At 45.4% G+C, this 8,124-nt stretch overlaps 1 protein-coding gene across 1 annotated transcript in view; it reads left to right on the top strand.

Annotated features, from left to right (window-relative positions):
• Positions 1-6,636: 6,636 nt before the first annotated feature.
• LOC111146103 (BMP/retinoic acid inducible neural specific 1) overlaps positions 6,637-8,124 on the top strand; it is a 171,476-nt gene continuing 169,988 nt past the window's right edge. Inside the window, exon 1 of the mRNA XM_022501493.1 lies at positions 6,637-6,928. The gene's annotated coding sequence lies outside the window, so the exon portion shown is untranslated. The remainder of the gene's footprint in view (positions 6,929-8,124) is intronic.

Below are 8,124 nucleotides of genomic sequence, written 5' to 3'. Positions count from 1 at the left end.
CTTCCCAGTTGGTTCTCATCATTGTGATGGCAAAGGTAATTGCCAGAACTCCAGGCTTGAATGCTACCAGGTAAGTATGTGCGTTATTGTTATTTTGCTTTTAGGAGTACTTTTTAATCACGATGCCAGTAAATGTTCTGGGGTGGACTCATTGTACCAATCTGTGTCTATACCCATCTCTAAACTGATCACAGTGATTCTTGGTATAGAACACCCAGCTTTGATCAAGGGGGTAGAAGCAGCACCTCTTGAATCAAATGAACTGAGAAACTTAGAAGGCTGATTTCCCAAAGAAAAATAAAGGTGCTGTTAGCAGAAGAGGACAATAGATGTGAGGTTGCCAAAAGCTACCAATAGCCTATGTAGGGCTCCCCCTAGTGGAATGTGGCAGAGAGTGAGAGTGGGGGTAGGGCAAGCCTATTGGAAATAAGGCGTCAAAAGAGAACAGAGTGGAATAAACTGATCATGAAACCACCAAAAGCATGTTTACTAGAGAAACAAGAGAACAAAGTAACCAGATTCTATGAGTTTGAATACCTGGGTTAAAGTCATGGGTCCATGATTGCAAAATATTACTCTTCTGCAAGTCATACTCAGTCCTTGAGCCCATTGTCTTCTTCTATAAAGTGGGGCTTCCTGCCCTGCCTATCTCATCTTTCAGTTATCGCAGAAATATAAATCTCCTAAAAACAAAGTAGAACAATGGAGAAACCATATGAGATTTCAGAAGGGCTTACATATGCTGAATTATTAATTCAAGTAGAAGATTGAAATTGCAATAGGGATAGTCCTTGAGCCTAAGTCAATAGGGTAGTATTTTTATGGACACCTTTTCTAAAATCCTTTTTAGAAATCATATGCCACCAGGGTAATGACCTAGGCAAGCTAAGGCCTAAGGAAGCTGGAACTTTGGCAACATGAGAGGGAGAGAGAGGACAGAGAGAGAGGAAAAAAAAGAGAGAGAGAGAGAGAGAGAGAGAGAGAGAGATGACCAGGAAAACCAGTATGCATGTGTTCATGTCCAGAAGTATGCATTCTAATGGCTGGGGGAGGCTGTGAGGGACCAGGAAGGGTTTGACTCCCAGGAAAGGTATTAGTAGGTAATGGCAAGGCTCCAGAATATTAGTGTGTTTGTTGGAAGAACATAGTCAATAGTTGGGGACACTAAGATCAAGGTTCACTTATGCAAGTAAACATCAAAGGCAGAAAGTAAAGAGTATCAATATAATTAAAGATTGATAGGCTTATGAAGAACTCCTAAATTCCTATTTATTCAATAAATGTTTAGGGTTGTCTCTTCCCCCATAAAGGGTTCAGTAGCACAGTGACTATGGACTTGGAGTCTGTATCAGGATGGCTTGAGTTTGAATCCTGGCTCTGCTCTGTGATATTGGGCAATTTGTTTACTCTTCTCAGTGGTCCTCATCTGAAAATGGGACTAATAGTCACAATAATAGTACTGATATCAAGGACTGTTTGCAGGATGAAAAGAAACAGTGTTTGTGGAGCACACAGAGTGGCCTCTGGGACATAGGGATAGGCTAATACATGTTCACTAAATTTTAATGTACTGAGATCTCATCATGAAGATATATTTTTTTTGTGCCCATAATTTTTAGTTTTAGCTCAGGAAACATATGAAACAAATACCACCAATAACGTTAATCACAATGATGATACATGTTATAAAAGACGCATTCAGAGTTGTGAGAGAACTGGTAGCAGGGGACCTTGGTCTAGGGTCAGGGAAGTGACATTTACCCTGATTCTTCAAGAATCAAGAGCAAGCAGAACTTGACTAGCAATGGAAAGTGGCTTCTGGCAGAGGGAACAGCTACCACAAAGTCCTAGGGGATTAAAAACAAACAAACTGTAAGCTCCAATAATTTGAAGGTGGGGGGTCAGTATGGTTGGAGTGAAGGCTGGGACATAATATTAGAGAGAAAGATCATGCACAGCCTTGTACAGTTCATGAAAAAATTTGTTTTATCCTAATTGAATTGGTAGAGGATATAGCATGTAAACTAAATATTTAAGAATGGGTCAGATTGGGTGATGCAGAAGTGAAGGGTTGCTGGAGAGGGAGAGAGAGAGAGAGAAAGAGAGGGAGAGAGAGAATACTAAATGACATATGGCATTTTTATTCAATTAGGAGGTACTCATAAAAAACCTAGATGAGAGATGTGGAAGGCTTTAATGTTGCTCATACATAGTAATCACTCAATAAATATTAGTTCTTATTAAGGCACCTGCTTTTAAAACAAAATAAAAATAGCTCTTGATAGGTGTAAAATATTATACTTCATACAGAGGCAAACTTTCTCTCCTCTTAGCTCTTGAAGCATGTCCTATAGACCCTGCATAAACCAGCTACATTCTATGGTGCATTGTGATTATTTGGGGATAAGTATGGCTTGACAATGGACTTCAGGCTCCTAGAAAACAGAGACTAGGAAAGATATATTTCTGAATCTTTTACACAACCTCACCTTCAGTCGGCCCTTAACAAATATGGGCTTCTTTCTGCAGGTGTTCAGTTGAACCCTGAAGCTGAACCTGCTCAGCTGAACCCAAAGCACCCCAGATTAAGGGATTTTAACTCCTTTGAGATTTGACAGAAGTAGTAAACTTAAGCTTTTGAGGCAGCGGCAGGTGGCTCAGAGTCCTGCACAAGTAGGTTTAAATCTTATCTTTATTTAAGGAAAGGGAAGTGGAACCCCCATTTCGTCACTGAACATTTATCTATATTTCTTGTCTATTTATAGAAAAAAGGTGGTTTACTTACTTTTTGGTTTGTCTTTTCCAACTTCTTAAGCCCAAACCTGTATGAAGTAACCTACAAAATCTAAGGTCAGGCTGGAGACTGGAAAAGTTATATTCTTTAGAGGTTCTAAAGCTGGGGTCCAGGTGTGGACACTTATGAAAGAGATTGGCAAAAAGGGATTTTATGAGATTCAGTGCAAAATTTTGTGGGCATTTTTGTAAGTATATGTTTCATAAGAGAGAGGGTCTATAGTAATTGTGAGGTTCTAACAAAGGTCTGCAACTCTAAAAATATGACCCAACACTCACCAAATCATCATGTTGGGAAGACTAAAAAGGAACCATCACATGTCTCATCACATGCCCTTGGGAAAAGGTTCCATTCTAGTATCACTCAAGATCGACAATTGGGAAGTTCTTTCTTAAGTCTACACTAATCCTTTGGCACCTCTTCCCCATGTAAGCCCTTGGTAAATTTAGTGGAAATAGCAAACAGCTGCTCACCAACACCCACCCCAAAGAAAGAACAAGACATTTCTCACATATCTCAAGCTGCCTTAAATGTTCTTTCTTTGGCAAAGAAGAAAAAAAAGAAATATATTTTTGGCCTCTAAACCTTTTCCCACCCGTGTGTATTTCTGTAGAAATGTTATCCATATGGTTCCGATTGCTTTCTCCATAAGTCATTAGGAATGCTTTGCACTGAGAACTTTTCTGATGACCAGGAGTCTTTGGAGACTTTTTAAAATGGCTCTCTTAGCCTTTCTTCATAGAAACAGGGAAGCTAAACATAGCCAAATGCAAATGAACTAAGACCTGGAAAGGTTGGAGTTTTATTCAAAACTCAGAAGTCATAAGGCTCGGGTGAGTTTTAAATCTGCCCATGCAAAGCCTTCACCTCCTCCTCCAAGGACAAGAATTGATATATACTCCATTGGTAGAGGGAATGCAATGGTCTCAGCCACTTAAGTTGATATTTAGCCTTAAATATGATGACCCCATTAAATTCTAAGGTCTTCCAAACACCCCGAGACTTCCCCCATGACTTGCAGAGGACAAAGTGAAGAGTTTGGACTTAGATTTGGGTGTGGAATTCCTGACTCCATCACCTACTAACTAGCTATACCTTGGCATGCTGCTTACATTTTCCAAGCTCTATTTTCCCATGTTGTGAAAATGGGGTCATATTACCTAGCTCAGACCTCACAGCATTTTGAGAATTATAAGAGGTCTTTTAGGGAAGACCCAGATGAAATGTCTGGGGCATGGGGAAAGTAAAAAATTCTTCTTCTCTTTCTCACTGTCTAATAGTGGTTGGAACTGGGATGGTGATGGGAGGTTCTATGCATCCTGAGGGAAATATTGACTATGTGGAGTGGAGGAGAGAAAGATAGGAAAGTGTTCCAGAGTGTTATGCCCCCTCTTTCTAAGTCATCAAGGCCACAACCCATCTTGGGAGATTGATTAAGAGTGAAGAGCTACGAGGAATGGTCCATACTTTGGTTGTCCTCTGAAGCTGCCCAATGAGGTTGTTTCGGCTGATTTCAGAATGGCATTCCCAGCAGGTCTCCTGTTGTCTACTCTCACTCAGGGATGCATCTCTGAGCTGAAGAATGATGGAAGAACAGAGAGAAAGAGAATAAAAGAAAGGGCAGAGGAGAGAGAGAGAGAGGAAGAAGAAGAGGAAGAGGAAGAGGAAGAGGAAGAAGAAGAAAGAAGAAGAAGAAGAAGAAGAAGAAGAAGAAGAAGAAGAAGAAGAAGAAGAAGAAGGAGAAGAAGAGGAAGAAGAAGGAGAGAATGAAAAAAGGAAGGAGGAAGGAACAGGAGACAGCAACCTGAAGCTTCATACTGTAAAGGATGGGAAATGCAGTGTGTGTTGTGAATGTTTTTCTTTGTGGTTCAAATAAAAAACAGAACAGTCTTGGGAACCACTGCCCAGGATGTGACCTGGGCAAGAAGCCTAGGGAAGGAAAAAACTGTCCAAGCAGAAAAGTAGAAGTTTCCACCAGGCAGATAAAGGTCCGCCTTGGTCAGTGGTTGGAGAGCTGTCCGTGGTGCTGATTGCACGTCCTAAGGATTAAAGTAGAGGAGGAGACTCACAAGAGATTTGGACAGGTTACTGTAGCTCTCCTCTTCTCTGCCCACCACCCCCCTCCCCCCATTTTTAGTCCTGCAGTAGTGAGACCCAGGCTCATTATGATTAACACATTCTTTCTCCCCTTTCTCTCTTTTTTCCTTCCTTCCTTGTCAATTAATTTTTCCCCTCAAGTTTTCAATTCCTCACTCAAGAATTTATTTTCCATTTTGTTTCAAGACTTCTCTTCTAATTAGTTCATGCGCCCCTAGATCCTTCTAGGGACCCCTAGTATCATGTCTCTTTCCTAACACCCCTTGAATAATCGTAACATTAATAACAAGAACAATAACAATTACAGAAACGTACTTTGGGAACTCACTAGGTGTCAGGGAGTATTCTAAGTGATTTCCCATAAATTAACTCCTTTATATCTTACACCAACCATGCTAGATAGGTAGTTATATTATTCTACTACACAGATGGGAAATTGAGGTTTGAGAGGTCAGTAATTTGGACAAGATCACAGACAGGATTCTAACCATCTAGAGCTGACACTTCTACTGAATCTGTGTTCCTTTAAATTTCTCATCACCTTTTCCTTACTGCTCCGTGCCCCTCCATCCAGTAGCTTCACTGATGTTATCTATCCTTGCCTAAGATTCCAGAGACTAGCAATCTTCATTGCTGATTTTTTTAATTAGAAGAAGGAGGAGGAGGAGGAGAGGAAGAAGAAGGAGGAAGAGGAGGAGAAGGAGAAGAAGAAGAAGAGGAAGAGGAAGAAGAAGAAGAAGAAGAAGAAGAAGAAGAAGAAGAGAAGAAGAGAAGAGGAGGAGGAGGAGGTGGAGGAGGAGGAGGAAGAAGAAACAGCAAAGTAAGCAAACATACAGAATATGCACTGCGTGAGAATTTAGATTCATTGCTGCTTCTGGGGGAGGCCCCGCGTCAGCAACCGGAGCCTGCACCTCAGGTTAAATTTGGAGTCTTTGGTTCTCTGTATTAATGCCTTAGCCCCCATACCCTCACCCCTTCTCTGCTTCTGGTGGTATCGAGAGAACTTTGCGTCCCATTAGCTTCTCGCTCCTACATCCTGCCCACGTAGAGAAGCACTTGCTTAATTCCGGGAGGTTACGTGGGCTCATGCCTACACATACAGAGAAACAAACAGTCTTAAATACTCTTAGAGAGGCGCACGGATACAAATGGACCCACACAGTCACCTCCCCAGACAAAACCACACTCGGATAGATACACACAGAATCACTAGCACCCGCATACCCAGCAACACTCAGATACTCGCGACGCACACAGCTACAGACACGCTTAAGACACCACGAATCGGGGTTTGCGCACACACGGGGTTTGCGCACACACACACAGTCCCTTTGGGTGCTCATATACGGACACAAGCCACCCTATCCCCAGACCCACGAGACTCCCCAGAGGTTCAGCCTCGGCCCACCCAGGCCGCCCCTCCCTCGGAGAAGGCCTTCTTCTCTCCTCCTCTTCCTTCTCCTCCTCCGCCTAAAGATGTACAAAACACTCCTCAGAATAAACCCAGGCTCTTTGCTCCTCCCTCCCCGCCCCCCCGGCAGCCGCTCCCCCATTCATTTTCGCCCGTCGCCGGGTAAGTCCCTCCCCCAGCGTAGCCCGGCCTCCACTGCTCCCCGCCCGGAGACCGCCGCGCACTTGGACTTCCCTCTCCATTCGCTGGCTGCCTAGCTCCCGGTCCCCACGGCTGCGAACTGATCTGGCGCGGGGGGGAGGAGGAAAGCGCAGGCGAGCGAGCGAGCGAGCGAGAGAGGGAGAGAGCGAGCGAGCCAGAGAGCAAAGCGAGAGCGAGAGAGCCGGGAGGCTGAGGGAGTAGTGACCGCCTTCCGGAGCCTGGATTCATGCCTGTCCTCGGGACCAGCGAAGGGGACTTTAAGGCTGAGTATGAGCCAGGCTGCTAGGAGCCAGGTACCCCCACGCCTGCAGTCCCCGCGCCGTTCCCGGTATGCGAGCTGGACGCCGGGTTCTCCCAAGTTCCCACCGAGCCGAATAAAAAGCGTCCTCCCGCAGCTCTCCGCCAAAGACGGACATTGACTCCAGGTAAGGCGGCGCCAGGCACAGCGCCCGGCAGCCCGGCTGCCCTTGGAGACCGCCCGGACCGCATTCGGGGCGCCCCCGCCCTCCCTGCCCCTCCCCCTCCCGGCACCTTTCGGGTCTTCCGTCGGTCGCCCAGCCGCCTCCAAGTCCTCTCAGGTTCCCGGGAGGGGGAGGGCTCTGTATTCTGCGGCGCCAAGGGTTAAATGCGGGTTTTAGTAAGTGGCGTGTGTGCTCCCCGCGCGCTCCCGACGTGTGTACCATGGTGGGAACTTGATGTGGTGCTAGTGTGTGTTTGCGTGTGCAGCGTCGTTTGCGTTTGATGCGTGTGTTTGTGCTGTGTATGTGTGCAGGGGAGGGGGTAAAGAGAGGTCCTATAACCTACTTATGGCGCGATGTGTGTGTGCATGCTTGTACGTATGTGTTTGTATGTGTGCGCTTGTGTGTCTTCTTAATTAGGTCTCTCCAGCTTACATGGAATGGGATCCTTACTATAGGATCACGTAGCCATCGGGAAACCCGCTGTGGACTTCCTCTCGGCGCTCTAGGCTTGGGGTTTGGGGAGCATTCTAGGGATAAGGATGGCACCTTATTTAGCCCAATATTGGTACCCTTGAAGGAAAATTCCTCCAAACCACGGAGAGAAAGAGAGCGAGAGAGCCGGGAGGCTGAGGGAGTAGTGACCGCCTTCCGCCTTCTGGTATACTTGGACTCACCCTTTAATATGAAAGAGAAATGGTCAAACCCCGAGGCAATGACATACTGTCACTTTAAATTCTACACTGGGCAGGCTCCAGGATTCTGATGGGAATTTGGAGTCACTGGGTAGTGGGTGACAGAGAAAGGGAGAAGTCAGCGGTGGGCTCCTTCTGTGAGGCTGGGTGAGTCTGGGATAGAGTCTACCCTATCTCTCCGTTTGCCATCATAAGAGCATAAGAGCACCTCCAGCTACTGGTGCTTTTGGGGAGGACCTGGGCAAGTTTGCATGGATCCCCTTAATGGGAAAGGAGAAGAGTCCTCAGGGACCTGCTCATCCATCATAGTTACACAGGATCTTAGAGAAAAATTCAACTGAGGGCAGCTCTGGGTAATATGGAAGGAGATGGATGGGGCACTTCCCTAAGACATTCCTCCTTCCCTACCCTATTTCAGAGAAGCTTGGGAAGCCCCAGGAGAATCTGTTCTTAAACTGTGCCTCCTCA

This window comes from Enhydra lutris, unplaced genomic scaffold, assembly GCF_002288905.1.
Source record: "Enhydra lutris kenyoni isolate GAN:26980312 unplaced genomic scaffold, ASM228890v2 scaffoldscaffold13, whole genome shotgun sequence".
NCBI lineage: Eukaryota > Metazoa > Chordata > Mammalia > Carnivora > Mustelidae > Enhydra > Enhydra lutris.
The sequence above is the reverse complement of the archived record's forward strand: the minus strand, read 5'-3'. Positions and strand labels throughout refer to the sequence as shown.